Source organism: Haemaphysalis longicornis, unplaced genomic scaffold (genome assembly GCF_048455015.1).
Source record: "Haemaphysalis longicornis isolate Haplotype H1 unplaced genomic scaffold, Haemaphysalis longicornis Haplotype H1 scaffold_4, whole genome shotgun sequence".
Taxonomy (NCBI): Eukaryota; Metazoa; Arthropoda; class Arachnida; order Ixodida; family Ixodidae; genus Haemaphysalis; species Haemaphysalis longicornis.
This window is the reverse complement of record NW_027526361.1, coordinates 131306259-131321540: the sequence shown is the minus strand read 5'-3', so window position 1 is coordinate 131321540 and position 15282 is coordinate 131306259. Positions and strand designations below refer to the sequence as shown.

The 15282-nt window shown below is 48.2% G+C and overlaps 1 long non-coding RNA gene across 3 annotated transcripts in view; it reads left to right on the top strand.

Moving 5' to 3' along the window:
* The window catches only part of LOC144179377 (uncharacterized), a 93458-nt gene that overhangs the window by 50904 nt on the left and 27272 nt on the right, over positions 1-15282 (top strand). For all 3 annotated transcript variants that reach the window (XR_013324214.1, XR_013324212.1, XR_013324213.1), the window contains one exon: positions 2371-2459. This is a non-coding gene — a long non-coding RNA (uncharacterized LOC144179377). The remainder of the gene's footprint in view (positions 1-2370; positions 2460-15282) is intronic.

Genomic DNA, 15282 nt, shown 5'->3' with positions numbered 1-15282 from the left:
TCCAGCCCCTCGTTGTACGCCATGCGTTTCTGAATATTTTTTGTTTGTGTCTCTTTTCGCAGCGCTGCTTAATTGTCGAAGTTTCCATTACAGCTCAATTAGGCTGGCGTCGCGCCGGGTTTGTACGAAACTACGGCGGAGAACGCGCGTAGCAGACGATGCGGGTTCTGTCGTCTCTCTTGAGAGGGAGAGTGAGAGAGCCTGCGGTTTGGTGTTCGCGAGCTATAAATTTTCTTTGAGGGCTGGTTTATTTGCTTCCTTTGGAGCGCTAAACACGCGAGAAGGGAACGCGAAGAGCGAGAACGAGGTTATTAATGAACAGCTCGGCGATTGTGCCCGGCGTTTGTTCAACGAATGCAGCCGTTTTCTCGCTGCCGCCGCTGCAGCAGCTGCGACCGCCTCTGTTGGAGGCTCCTCCGGTCGTTGTACGGCCCACGTGTTTTTCGCGCTGCCGTTCGACCGTCGGCCCCTTGCGGAACCCTTAATTATAATAGACCGAACGCCGTCTTGTCGTGACGCTTGGCGCGGTAGCTGGGGACCCCTGGTGCTGTTTGGTAGAACTACTCGACGAAGTGGCCCTTGAGGACACGGGAGTGCAGACGGTTTGTTCTGCCAACGGCGATGGCGGTGCCGCTGGACACTAGGGACGGTATTGGAGCCGCTGGACGCGACACTGAGACAGAAATACCACGATTATAACGATAAAAATCGATTACCCGTGTGCGAGGTTAACCAAACACTTTCAGTTCATCATCACCATCATCATCTCCACCGGCGTCGTCGTCGTCGTACTTATTCGCACGGAAACACGCCTCTTTCTTGGTTATTGCACTTTTGTCGTGATTTGCTTGTTTGTTTGTTACTTAGTTGAGGGCTGTAATATGGCTATCACGCCCCCACAGACACACGGCCTTGGCTTTCTTTTTTTTTCAATGCGCCTTTGCCACAGGGCATCAAAAACCTGAGGATCGTCGTCGCGGAGCGCTCGTTCGCTGCCATACAAAGTTACCGCATCCCCCTCCCGTTGGCACGCGTTCTTCTTGAGTCTCACATTTTCCCACAAAACACTGTGATGGTGGTTCGTTTCGTTTGGTGTGCACTCTTTGACATTTATTTTGTGCAAGCCGATGTTAACGTGATCAATCGGAGTAAATTGACGTTGTTGAAAGCCCGCGCGAGCGTTTGCTAATTGCCGCATCCCTTAGTTATCCCGAAAACGCTCGTGTATGTCTTTCCAGTGGAAAACCTGGCGCGTTTTGCAGCCAAAGCTCGTTTTTCTAATGTCAGGTGTCGGCTTTTGTGCCCACGCAGCTGAGCCGTTTTCCGCGAATTGAAGAAAACAACGTCGCGACGATAACTTGGAATAAAACCTGACGATCAGCTTAGAACTTTTCCAGTGAGCTGTTTTGTAGTCCCTTCGAGTTGTTTCGCCAAGTTCGTTCTTCAAAGCTGTCATTCTTCACCTTTCCGAATAATTCTCGGAGACTGTGCCTCGCGATACACAATGTCTGCCCTGTCCCTGTCTCGAGCGAATTTTACTAGCGCGCAGTGCAAGTAGAAGTTTGTTCCTGTCGTGCCGTTTTTAAAAGAAGTGACTTCGTTAGTTGCATTGCATTGCCTGAAAACTCTTACTAAAAAAAAAGGTCATGGGACTTACTAACAGAACACTAACCAGTTACTTGTCACAGTATACACTTGGTACTTAGTGCTTTCCCTAACTGACCATGCATAACCTAGTAATAAACTGCGCGTGACAACGTGGATTGGCTGTGCGCGCAGTTTGACATAGACACATTCAAAACGCGCATATCACACTTAGACAGGGAATGAATTGAGCAAGAAAACCAACGGCATACACAAGGAGAGCGAGTATAACGTAGTTACCTTAGAAATACATCTGCTCATCCTTTTATAGGCAGCGGCAGAAAGTCCTCTGATAAAGTCAGTAGTCTTGTCGCAAAAATCAAATGCTTAAGCGGTAATTTTATAATTACGCATTTTAATGTGTTGGAATATTAAAGTCAGCATGTCGATTTGCAAAAACCTTTTAATCGCGATTTGGAGTGCGAAAATTGCTGTAGAAAGTTATGTTCAATAATTTACACAAATTTGTTACTATCAGTGAATGTCAGTATCAAACACGCAGCAGCTACTAAGTGCACGATCTAGACTTGCGACGATAGCATTTAGGTGCCATACTAGTGACAGGACCTACGCACCGTTCTGGGGATAGTGAACTCCTAACCTTTTTACTAGCATTTTTGTTAAGAGTGTATGTGTCAACTGATTTTTCTCTGTAATTTTGTCACGTCTGAAAACCTAATGTTTACCCTGCTTTCTCGCTTTTTTTTCTCCCTCTCTCTCGATCAGGTTGCATTCCACATGACGACGCTTAGTGTCCGCTGCTCTTCATCCGGAAGAAGCCCATGCACTAGCGGCAGCCTGTCTTAACCCTAACTGTGAGTATCGCGTATCTAGCATCGCTTGCCTTGATCCCACGCGTCGCCGTCGTAAAATTGGCTCACTAGCAGCGAGAGGAGGGTGTGTGCACGGCTAAAGTGAAACCTTGTGTCGCGCCGCAGCCTTTGTTTGTCAGAGGCTTGGCCGAACCACCCGATGTCCTCCGTCTCTGCTCGCTCTTGGGAGGACGCCAAGGGCGTCGCTAACGAATTCGCCCTACGCGCCAGATTGGTAGTCACGCATAGTTACGTTGTTCTTCTCACGTTTTTTTTTCTTTTTCTGTATTTTCTGTATAAGCTTGCGACCAGTTATTGGAACCTCTCTCTCTCTCTCTCTCTCTCTCTCTCTCTCTCTCTCTCTCTCTCTCTCTCTCTCTCTCTCTCTCTCTCTCGTGGTTCAGCCTTTCTAATATCGTTCGCAGAAGTACGTAAACTCAAAATTGCCACGGAGGACAGTATAATCAATCAATCAATCAATCAATCAATCAATCAATCAATCAATCAATCAATCAATCAATCAATCAATCAATCAATCAATCAATCAATCAATCAATCAATCAATCAATCATTTATTTATTTAACGTAACCAGGAACAACCGAGAGGTCTTGATGCTGGCGCACAAAAAAAAAGAAACAAAAAAAACTAACAATGACACAATAGAACAAGATGACTGTTCAGAAGAAAACTATCAGAGACACAATGCGCACAGAAATATTAGGACGACAGGACAAAAGTAGATTATACACAGATAATAATAATAATAATAATCAATCAATCAATCAATCAATCAATCAATCAATCAATCAATCAATCAATCAATCAATCAATCAATCAATCAATCAATCAATCAATCAATCAATAAATCAATCAATCAATCAATCAATCAATCTCTTTATTATAGTGCCCAGGTACAGCCAGGTACAGCCGTTGTGCTGGCGCACTTAAGAAAAAGACAGACGACGACACAAATACATCCACGCGTGAGAAGAACAACAAAATACAAGCGAAGAAAAAAACTATAATGAAGAATAAAGGTCATTTAACAAAATCAATGATTTCGCACACTAACGTTTGAACAATCGCGAAACGATAAAACACAGTGTCATAAAAATTTGACAATACAAACGGGCAGATATAGATATATATGAGTAGGAACAGCAACAAAGGCGAGCAACATAAACGAAAATAGGGCAATGAAAATAGAATTAATACTGGTCGGAACCAAGTCGGGGAGAGACAGAAGTCAGAAGGTCGCACATGTAAGACCGAAGGGGTGTATGAAACAGGTCAATATTATGGGAGTAGAGATTGTATGTTTCTTGAAGGCGGTACAATGTGCAGTGTCTATTGCATGTCTTACGGGTACGAAGTATAGGAGACTTACGGGTAAGTTTCGACGGTACTCTAAGATTTACATTTGCAAGCAACTCCGAACAAGAAATAATCCCGTGTACAAGTTTAAATAAAAAAATTAGGTCAGCATTGGTTCGTCTGGACTTCAAACTTTCGAGAGGATTAGAAGGAAAAAAAAGTGTGAACCATTGCCTCTGTGGCGGGAGAAACGATGTTTGTGGATCGATATGAACTTATTTTGCACTTTGTCAAGTATATTACTGTTCGACTGGCACGTGCCGTTCCAAACAACAGAGGCATATTCTAAAATAGGGCGGACAACAGACAAATAAAGCTTTAGTAGTGAGACAGGGTTGCTGAATTCTCTTGATATTCGACAGACAAACCCCAAGCGGCGAAGGGCGCGCTTAGAAATAGAATCCACATGAGCAGAAAAGTTTAGCGCACTGTCAAATACCACTCCAAGGTCAGATATTTTACACACACGCGGTAGTGGCACATTTTTCACATCGTACGGATAAAGTATGGGGTTTGTTTTACGAGTGTAGGACATAACCTTCGTTTTAGTGCCACTAAGAGCAAGTTTGTTCGCGGAGCACCAGTTGCTAAAAGCATCCACATCAGATTGAAGAGCTATGCAATCTTGAGCGCTAGTAACTTCTTTAAATATTTTGATGTCATCAGCATATAACAGAAAACAAGAGTGATTTATAGAGGCTGAGACGTCATTAACAAACAAAGGAAACAAAAGAGTCCCCAGAACAGATCCCTGAGGCACACCACTGGAAGCATAGTAGGCAGCAGATTCTTTATCATTAACAGAGACAAAACATGACCTATTATTAAGATAGGTGCTGAGTACCTCCACTAAGCAAACGGGAATGTTATAAGTAGACATTTTATGCAGAAGCAAGGAATGGTCAACTACGTCAAACGCTTTGCTGAGGTCACAGTACACGGTATCGAGCTGACCCCGCCCATGCACAGCTTCCGAGGCAAAGGACATAAAAGACACAAGGTTTGTAGTAGTTGAACGGCCAGATAAAAAACCGTGTTGTTCTGGAAGAAGGATGTTTTTGACACTACTCGACAAAATTACGTGCAAAATTGATTCGAACAGTTTGCTTGCCGAGCAGAGGAAAGAAATTGGCCTGTAGTTTTCTACCTTTGTTTTCACACCAGACTTAAACACAGGAACAATACGCGCGACTTTCCAAAGGCGCGGAAAGGTAGATGATTTTATACAGTTGTTAAATATAGAAGCAAGAATCGGAGCTAGTATGACCCCGTAAGCTTTTAGTAGTGCGGAGGGAATTCCATCCACACCAGACGAAAGAGATGGCTTTAGCTGTTTGAGTGCCTTGAGAACGTCTTCTTCGGATAAATAATAATAATAATAATAATAATAATAATAATAATAATAATAATAATAATAATAATAATAATAATAATAATAATAAAAACCAGGACCCACACATTTATTAACTTTAATCTTAAGTGAATATTCAATTCACTTCAGAGACTTCAGACGTGAAATTTGATAAGTGGTAAACGTATCGGGAGCGTTAGTTTGTGTGTCAATAAAACATTTGTTTTTCTTATACAAAGCGGCCCTAATGTAACTCCGACCGCGCGTTCCATTTCGCTTCACTCAGTTGTTGACGCATTGTTCTTTCGTCGTTTCGACACTTCGCCGCGCGAACTGTGAAATATGGAATATACAAAAGCAAAACGACATTAAAACGCTCTCAGAATGTTTCGCGCGTGTGCGTTAGGATGCTTGAGCGAGAGAAGCGGTAAAGCAATCGTTTTCAGTGACGTGCAATGCTCCGATTTTTATTCTATCTCTATCACGTACTGGTTAACTGGTCAAACATTCCTCCCGCTGTCTTTCAAAGCTCCCTCTAAACCAAACTTGGATAAGGAATACTTGGGTAGTGACGTTTTACCAGTCGTTGGTCTCGTACGAGCACCGCTAATAAGCAATTTGCAGCATTGCACGTGCCAGTGTTCTGCACTTAACTTGGTCAGTGGCGAATATTGTTGGTGTTCTTTAGCAGCTCCTCGTGGAAACCTCCTGGAATCTGTGGTTATGAGGAGATCTGTCGAGTGCGGCATTACAGGCTTTGCAGTACAGTTTCATCATTCCCGTCTTTCAGAGGTGATGGGGTTGCGCGAGAGATCGCTTGCGAACCGCTTTTGGGTATCGCACCGTCGTTTAGCAATCGCGATAGCCCACTGCGGGCCGTGCGAAGACGACTGATAGCCTTATCGCGTTTCATTCAGCGCCCGCTGAAGAGGGCCGCGGGGGGATTCCCTCCGTGTGATTTCCTCCGGAGAAGTCGACCGAGCGCTCGCCTCCTTATCTCTGCGGGTGACAGGCTGATCTGCTGGCGTTGCGGCACGCTTGAACGTTGGCCCTAGCGTCAATCATCTCTACGGAGGATCTCCTTGCGGGGGCGAGCGCGGCTGTTTCTTTTTGGCGCGGACTAGCGATAGGGGATTGCCAGGTGCTCGTGTAATGTGCGAGGGAACCGCGCGAGCTGTCAGTGCCGCCGTTGTAAGACGCGCCCAGATTGGGGTTGTAAATGTGACAGAGGCAGCGCCAGGCTTGTCCGTGGCTTGACGAGCTCGCTGCTTCAAATTAAAATTTCGGTTTTAATGCGGTGAAGGAGCCGGACAGTTCCGGCTTAATCTTAGAGTAGGAATTGACCTGCCCCGGTGTCTGAGTGGATAAGGCGTTGGTCCTGGCGCTGAGCCCAAGGACGCGGGTGCCATTCCCGGCCGCGGCGGCTGCTTTTCACGTGAAAAGCGAAAATGCCCGTTTGCCGAGGTTTCGGCGCAGGTAAAAGATCCCCAGGAGGTCGAAATTTATCCTGAGCCCTCCACTACGGCGCGCCTCATTGCCCAAGTGTAGCTTGGCATGTTAAGCCCCGTAATCAACCTAGTAAAGTAGGAACTGTTAACGTGGGGAGCATCACAGGCTGTGTGCATGGGAGTTCTCTTATTCTCTCACTTAAGGAGTGGAGTGTACGAGTTAGTGCAGATGCCGCAGCTTTAATATTTTCAGTGAACGAGCTCAAATGTCACATAACAGGTGTGTTCGTGGCGTGCCTTATGCTGAGATTGAAGGCAGACAAACATGTGTACAGACGTGCCCACCTAGGGCCCCGGTACTGCATTTAATTGCGTTCCTTCTTTCGTTTATTCGTTTTCCAACAGAAATGTAATTGCGGTCTGGTACGACGACAAGGGGAACTACGCACGAATGAACGGGATGGATTGGGAATGATGTCGCTGCGTACGTGCGGATGTCTCTCCAATTGGTTTCCACAAGGTCCAATTGATCGTAAAACGTTTGAACGCGTTCGCCAGAAAGCGTGATCGTTGAGGGGTGGTGTACCTAACGCGCTCAGTGCGTTTCCCTTAAACGCAGAACTTGACAACGTGGTAAGACTCGGGAGTTTATGCGATAATATCCTTGTCTTAACCTCGTTACCGGAAGCTGAAGATAAAAAAAGAAAACGTTTTAAGGGGGAATGTGACCCTTGTTAAAAAAAATAGAAATGCCGCGAGTTGCCGGTATACTATGTGAAGACGGGCCGATATGCCGGGAGAAAGACTTTAATAAGGGCTCTTCCAGCACTGCATGCACTTTTCCTTGCAGTCGAGCTGCTTTGACGATGTGTCAGGGGTTTTTGCTAATAAACTTAAACGCTGTTAAATGTTGCTGAGGGAAAGTAGAAATGCCACATAATCGCTGCCGAACTCCTCCCCGTACGCACCAGCCCGCATTCCAGACATTCTGACGTGCACAGCCACATTATTTATTCTTGTCGTATGCACAGACATTTTATTTCATGTTAACAGTAACATCAGGAGGGGGAAGAAAAAGCTGCAGGTAGCAGCCTGCTAAAGCTCCGCCCCATCGAATGTCAGCAGTTACGAACGTCAGCATGACACATTGTGGATATATAAAGAGTCATCTGTAGCCAAAAAAAAAAAAAAAAAAAGGGCAACACACAAACAAGAACTTCGGGATGCTTCTGTAATTAGAGCTGAACGGTTAGAGGTCCCACATTAAATAACAAAATCATACAAATGCGAAATCATTCGTCGACACTGGAACGAGCTTCCGAGTTGAAACGCTGCTGAAAAACTTGCTCTTTGGGGACGTTTAGCCTCGAGGACAATCGTTGGCTAGGTATCCCGTTGTCGAACAGCAGCACCGAGCGTTTTTCGCGTTCAAATGCTGTCGTACAGTTCGATGTTTGCCTATACGTACAGCCCTACCGTCCCTTCTTCGTTAAGTTTGCTCTCTTTCATCGTATACCTTTCTGCGGTGAAGCCTACTTTTCCAGGAGAATTCGGATCGGAGGGTGGCCGGTGGGAAGCCGCGGTGGCCTTCCGTGAAGAAATGACCGCGCTTTGGCAGGCCCGGGGTAACTAGCTTAGAATGCGACGAAAGTTATGGGCCGTAATGCGCTCACTCGCAACCGTTTGGTGGGAAGTGGTGCAAAAGGTGCAATATGGGAGGAACAGAGAAAATCGGGGAATTGGAGAACTGTACAGAGAGCAGGGAAGGATGAACTGTGGAGAAAACTGTGCCCCGTCGCTCCGTGCTCGCCGCAATTTCCATCTTGGCCGGCTGCGCTCCCTCCAGTTTGCTTGAACTATTAGCGCTATTGTGCGTAGCAGTAATTTGCTTTTGTGAGGCAACGCCGGAGCACGCTAAACGGTTTTTGGAAAAAAATTTGGTCCGGTGGTATTTACAGTACACGTAGTGCGCAGAGGTACGTGCACCACGCGTCACAACGTCGCCCTGGGTTGAAACACTGCGACCGAAGTGTGCAGCCGCTTAAGGGACAGACAACCTATTTTTTAAAGTGCATGTCCTCTGGCTCATATGAAAGCCAGCGTTTCACATAGGGGCGTAACCACAAGGAATTCCTAAGTAAATTAGTGAGAATCGTTGTAATTTGGCACTAAACTTTCTAAAGTCTGAAAGGCGGGGCCCTGTAGAATCTAAACGTAACGTGGCACTACCGTGCGTACACAAACAATTCCGTCGGTTTCAATGCGTGATTCGAAAACCACATAAAGGAGGAGGGAATACTACATCTTACAATTGTTTTATCTGGGGTCAAGTTTTTAATGTTGCTGCGCTGCTCGCTGTTATGGCTGCCAGCATTCCTTCTCGTAGCATACGTAGGGCTCGTAGATTTAAAAGAATAAAACTCCCACCTCCCCTCGCGGGAACCCCTGTGTTGATTCGACGCATAGGGGGTTCACGTTGCAGCGTTGGACAGCGGAGGAACGGCGCTGGAACGATGGAGCGGAGCGGCGCAGGCACCGCGTTTTATAGCGCGCATAACGGTGAGGGGACGCGCCGGCGCCAGTGCGTCTGCCGCGGCTATGAAGCAACACAATCCACTTTAATCCAATCCAATCCGAATACAATCCAAGCCAAGTCAATCCAATCCAATCCAAGCCAATCCATTCGAATCCAATCCAATGCCCCTCGCGAGAGAGTGTTCGCTATCGGAGAGGAGAGGCGGTGAGCGGCGGAGAGCGCAGCTCACGCGGCGAGTAGAATGGGGGAGGGGCGGACGCCGACAACAACGCCGACGCCGGATGCAGGGACAAGGCGAGTGAATGAGATGCAGTCGCATCTAAAAATTCTGCTTTCAGACGTTCTAGGGCCGTATCAGGAAAACCGTTTCGGTCCAAGGTGTTTTAAGTGATGCCGTTTCATTTACGATATAGAGAGCATGAACCCCACAAAAGTTGGTTGGTGTCCCCTAGGCGCCTTAGCACCAAGGAGGAGTAAGTTTTATACAACCTCCTTCCTTAGCACTGCTCCATTCTTTTAGATGCGGAGCAGCTTATAGTCGCGCCTGTTCCCTCCGCCGTTGTGCGTCCCGTTGTGCGGCGTTCACACCGCCACTGCGCATGCGCATTCTCCTCTCCCTCCTCTCCTCTCCGGCATTCCTCCTCTCTTCTCAGGGATTGCGCAACAAATGGCAACACCTGCGGCTACACGCGCGATAATACGAAGCAGCTTAGGGTTAGAGACGCGACGGTAGGCGCTGCATATTCCGCTGGGGGCGCTACTGTAGCTCTGCGGTATAAATGACGCGCGCGCGTGGTCCGCTCCCCTCATTCTCCTCCCGCAACGCCGCGATCGAACTGAAAACTAATGGGAACTTGAGTCGACTCCATGGCTGCTTCGCATACTACTCAGGGTTCCCCTACGGGAAGATGGTGAAATTTTTTATACCGTAGTCAGTACGCCATTAAGGAATGCGTGTAAATTGATTGACTGATTGGGGGTTCAATGCGTCGACGCTTCACAGGGGATGAGGCGCACCGTAGTGAAGTGCTCCGAAATAATTTAGACCACCTGGGGATCTTTAACGTGCGCCGAAATCTCGATTTTGCTTTTCGTCTCCATCAAAAAAGCGGCCGCCGTAGCCTGGTTTCGAACCCGCGTCCTTGTGCTCAGCAGCACAGCGCCATAACCACTGAGCCACCGCGGCGGGTGTGTGTGTAAAGAGAAGTGAAGGGTAGCGCAGGGACTTCTGGGAAGTGGAGGCTTACGATGGAAACGGAGGTACAGTATTCTTGCGGCGGGGAAGCATACATCGCCATCTCTAGTAAACCAAAAATTTACCATCTCTTCCTAAGGGAGTTTGAGACAAGCGCGGAACCTTTCTAATGTCCAAACCGCGTCAAACCCTTGGCTAAAAGTGCGTCCCACCTTCGCTGAGAGTGCGTCCAATCGACCGTCAAACCCTCAAAGACCCAAATGGCAAACGAAGAATGAACCAATGCGACGATTTTTCGCGCGCTAAGTGAACGGCATCTACGAACGATTTAAATGTATACCGATACGTGATTTATGAGACGAAGGTATACACTATGATACTCCTTCGTGATCGATGCGTGAATTTATTGCCTTATCTAGAAAACCGTTCCGTTTCCGCCATTTTGAAATGGCTGTTTTAACACAGAGGAAGTCCGGTTTCACGCACGCGCTGCGTGTCCAGAAGTCTTACCAGAGCTTTTCGGTCTACCAAACGGTCTATTGGGAAATTGATTAGTTTTTTGACAGGACGCCATCGATGCCACTAACAAAAGCTTTCGCTCTAGAAAGGCAAATGAAGCAGTGTAGTCGATTCAGTGAGCCAGAAGGCTAGAGTTTTACCCGTCAATTCGAGAATTCGTGCTGGCACTGACGAGAAAGCACGTTGCTTTTACATTTAAAGTCACCTCCGCTCGCAGGATCATCTACGCCCCGTCAATTCCGCCCGGCTGGACGTAATTTCGAGAACAGCGGGGGGAGCCCGGCGATGGAGCCGCGCCGCAATTTCCGCGTTGCCTTGGGCCGGGAGGGAAGGTGCGCGCGCGCGCGAGTGATTCGCGTTAATTCCGACGACATACTTCCATTCATGACTGCCGACGGCCGCTTATCGGGCCGCCAGCTTCACTCGTTCATTCATGCAGTGCACACAGTGTGTGCGCACGCGTCACTGCGAGCAGTGAATGACCCTTACGATTTCCGCGATGCGGTTCGCGCGTAAAAAAGAAAAGGAAGCGCTGGAGTGCGCGCGCACTTGCCACCTGCGCTCTCTCCGGACGCGTACGTCGAGCGCACACGGTTAACGAAAGCGATAACGCTGTTTACAGTGCGGTGTCAGTTTAGTGATGCCGGAACTTGGCGCAAAACGTTTGTGACCGCCGAATTTGGCGGCTGATTTGCTGATTCGTATTCGTAGTAATAAGTAACTCGATTAGAAACTTTGCGGGAAGGCAAGCCTCCTGGTCGTGATGAGAGAGTGGCGCCGGAGCTTTGGCCAACGATATTGGTGTCCATAGCGCGCCTATCACGCCTCTTATGGGCGAGCCGTAGCTGTAACCGCGCGCCGTATCTGGTGTCCACGTTCTTGAGATGCGCTCCGCACTACGTGTGATCATACCCGTGGTACAGGTGTAAGACTAACACCACCACGGCAAGCGACGTCTCGTTTGTACGTGCGATTCATGGCTGTTTCGCTGCCACGGAGTGGCGTCATCGGAAGTTGCGCAATAACCGTAAACCAGCATGTGAACCTGTCATACCACCCGGTAGTCTAAATTGATGTTAAGAAAACAAATTCAATCATTTGCTTCAAGAGGTGTTTTAATTCTGAATGCATTACAAGAATGCTTGTCGAACATTCGATCGTGTTCGCCGAAAAGGGAGAACGCCCGTGTTTCGAGATTTCGGCGCATATTGAAGATCCCCAGGTGGTCAAAATTAATCCGGAGCCCTCCACTACGGCGCGCCTCATAGCATCGGCACGATAAGGACCAAAATTTGGAATAATTTTGGATGTCCCCGTTGATGCCCAAATCCCCCCCCCCCTCTCTCTCTCTCTCTCTCTCTCTCTCTCTCTCTCTCTCTCTCTCTCTCTCTCTCTCTCTCTCTCTCTCTCTCTCTCTCTCTCTCTCTCTCTCTCTCTCTTTTCCGCATGCTGTTGAAGATCGACATGATCCGTCACTCCCTCTATTTTTGGACTTTATTGGGGGTGATGGTGGCGATGACGACGACGATGATGACGATACCTATCCCTCATTGCCTGTGGATAAAGGCTTGCTCAAAGCGAGGTATCCGTCTCATTTCGGGATTTAAGAAAAGGCGACTGCACACCTAACGATGACTGCCGTGGACGACGCCAACTCGTCGGCATTGGTGGTAGACACGTGCGTATTCGTGGCCGTCGGCCTACCGCGATGTGTCTCGCACGTGCCACGAGAACGACGACGGCGGTGTGCGCGACGAGGGACAGCTCGCTCGCCGTCAGAATGGCGCGCTGCCAGCGCACGCGTCCGCAGGGCCCGCTTCGCAGCCGAAGCTGCGAACGACGACGCGAGGTCATCGTCCTGGGTCGGCCGTCGGCGGCGAGGCCCGGAGTCTGGCTCGGCGGCTGCCGTTGCAGCACTGATGAATGGGCGAACCCGTATAGCCTCGCCGCCGCCCCCGGGCCGCCGCTCCTGCTACGGTTGCCAGCACCTCGTTGGGGAGGCGGGAGGCACTTGCCTCGCTCAGAGACGTACTCAACGCCGGCAGCTTGGTGGGGCGCGTTGTTTATTTATTTTTTTCCGCAAAACCTGTCGTTTCGCACGTATTTAGCTGACGGGTGGGTCTGAGGATTCCGCTTACGTCATCAGACACATCAACGCATACTTTATTAATGAATTGATGCGCAATTAATAAGGGCGCCACCTACGACAGGCTTTCCCGCTCGTTTATAGGTGGCGCTAGTTGATTATGATGGTGGTTGAGAACCTAACTACTGAGGTCTAAATGGATTGTTTCGGAAGCTTGAGAAATCCATCAAATCTAATTTCTTACTCCCTCCCTTTACTTCCCTCTTCACTGGGCGTGCATTACTCTTCAATGGGACCGTACGACCACAACGGAACAGATGCATGTGTAGCCTAACAACGTTTGACGTTCAAAAGTGCGAGTCTTTCTCAACCACTTCTCACCGGGGCTTGTTCCACAGACCGGCACTCAAAGTACCCGTCTCCCCAAGCCGCCATTGTTATGTACGACGTAGCCCCAAAGCCCCGCCCCCACTTGTGACCGGTTTAATTACATAGACAGGAGGAGGATATTTCCCCTTGGGTGGCTGGAGAAAGAAACACTGGGGAAATAGAGCATGGATTTACCCCGGAAATACGGGCAAGGTGGACCGAGCCACTGCGGAAAAGTCCGGACATGCCCGCAAGTGGGCGCTATCGACGATCGCGCCTGTGTGTCGGGGGGGAAAACCCTCTGTTAATCGGATCGCCTCTTTGCAGCAACTCAGTAACCGTACCGCATGCTTCCGCGTACCACCCGTCGTCGTCGCGATTAGCCAGCACTTCGTACACGTGAATGCATGAGGCAGCGCTCTGTGCTGCCAATGAACCAATCATCGATGCAGTTCATCGCTGGGGAAGAGTTTTTTTTTTTTTTTTCTTGGCCATTTTAGCAGCGACGCTGTTCAGAAAATCGTAATTTTTCCCGTCCGCAGTTAAAAATACCGAGAAAACTCCGAGCGTTCGTGTGCGCGTGCCTCGCGGCGACCGCCCAGCGTCCCCGACGCACTTTTGTCAAGCTAAGCGTACCAACTTAGGGAGGATTGGCCGAGATTTGCACCCCCCGAAAAAAAAAAAAATCCACCGTTCGCCGTAATCGTGGCGACACTTGCCCGGAACGAGAAAGACGCGCCGCAGGATACGCCCCTACGAGCCTGATCTCCAATGATTATCGCTTCCAAAAAAAATTAAGGAAGCTCACACTTAAAGCTACAGTGATGGAGCAAGGGTCGTTGCGGCAGCGACAGAGAAGTAATCGGTGCAATCGTGGACTTGAACCGTCGTTATGGGCGGGAAATTTGCGTACCGCTTCGCTACCTTCAAGTCTTACGAGATAGTGTGAACTTACGTGCATTTCTTTTTATTCACTCCATGTTTTCACGCTCTTGCGCTATATTATCGTGTCAGTCCGGAAAAAAGTGAAAAATTCTGGACAGCAACTAATGTTCTTTCCTGTTCCATTCTGAATGCTTGGCGTCTTTTATTTGCCCACCCTGAGCAGTTCTTGCCTCGACCAAACCTGCTCCCAATAGAAATTTTGTGGTGAAAAAATAATACGGAGCGGCTCTGGAGCTGTTCATGTGCAGTCCAGAACTGCTCTCGAATATAAATTCAATTGGCAAATAAAGTGCGGAACTGCTTGGAGCAGTTCTTGTGTGCAGCGTAAAACTGGTCTTGCAATAGAAACTGTATAGGAAAATGTAATAAGCAGCTGCTCAGAAGCAATTCGGGTTCAGTCCATAACTACCCTCGCAATACAATTGTAAATGAAATATAGATGCTCTGGAGAGGCTCTTGTGCAGTTCAAAACTTCTCTCGCAGTAGAAAGTCTATGTAAAAATGAAATGCGGAGCTGCTCTAGAGCATTTCTTGCGCGGTCAAGAACTGCTCTCGAAAATGAATTCAATTGGCAAATGATATGGCGAACTGCACTGGAGCAGTTCCCGTTCAGTGCCCAACTGCTGTCGCAATGGTAATTCTATAGCAAAATGAAATACGGCGTTGCTCAGGAGCAATTCCTGTACTGACCACAACTGTCCTCGCCAAAGAATTGTATGGGTAAATAAAATACATAGCTGCTCTGGAGCAATTCTTGTGCAGCACAATGCTGCTCTCGCATAGAAAAAAAAGGGACAAATACGCTTTTCTGGAACAGTTCTGAGCAGTCCGGAATAAAAAAATAAAGACCTTCTGTCACACCTTCACTTGAGTCATCTGCGAATCTGGGACGTCTTCTTGGGGGGAACCAAACCTTGGAAAAACCCTCAGATTCGTCACCGCGCTTCTTCCAGTTCACCCGTTCAATAAGGCCGCTAGAGCTCCTACCCAGCCGAATGACGT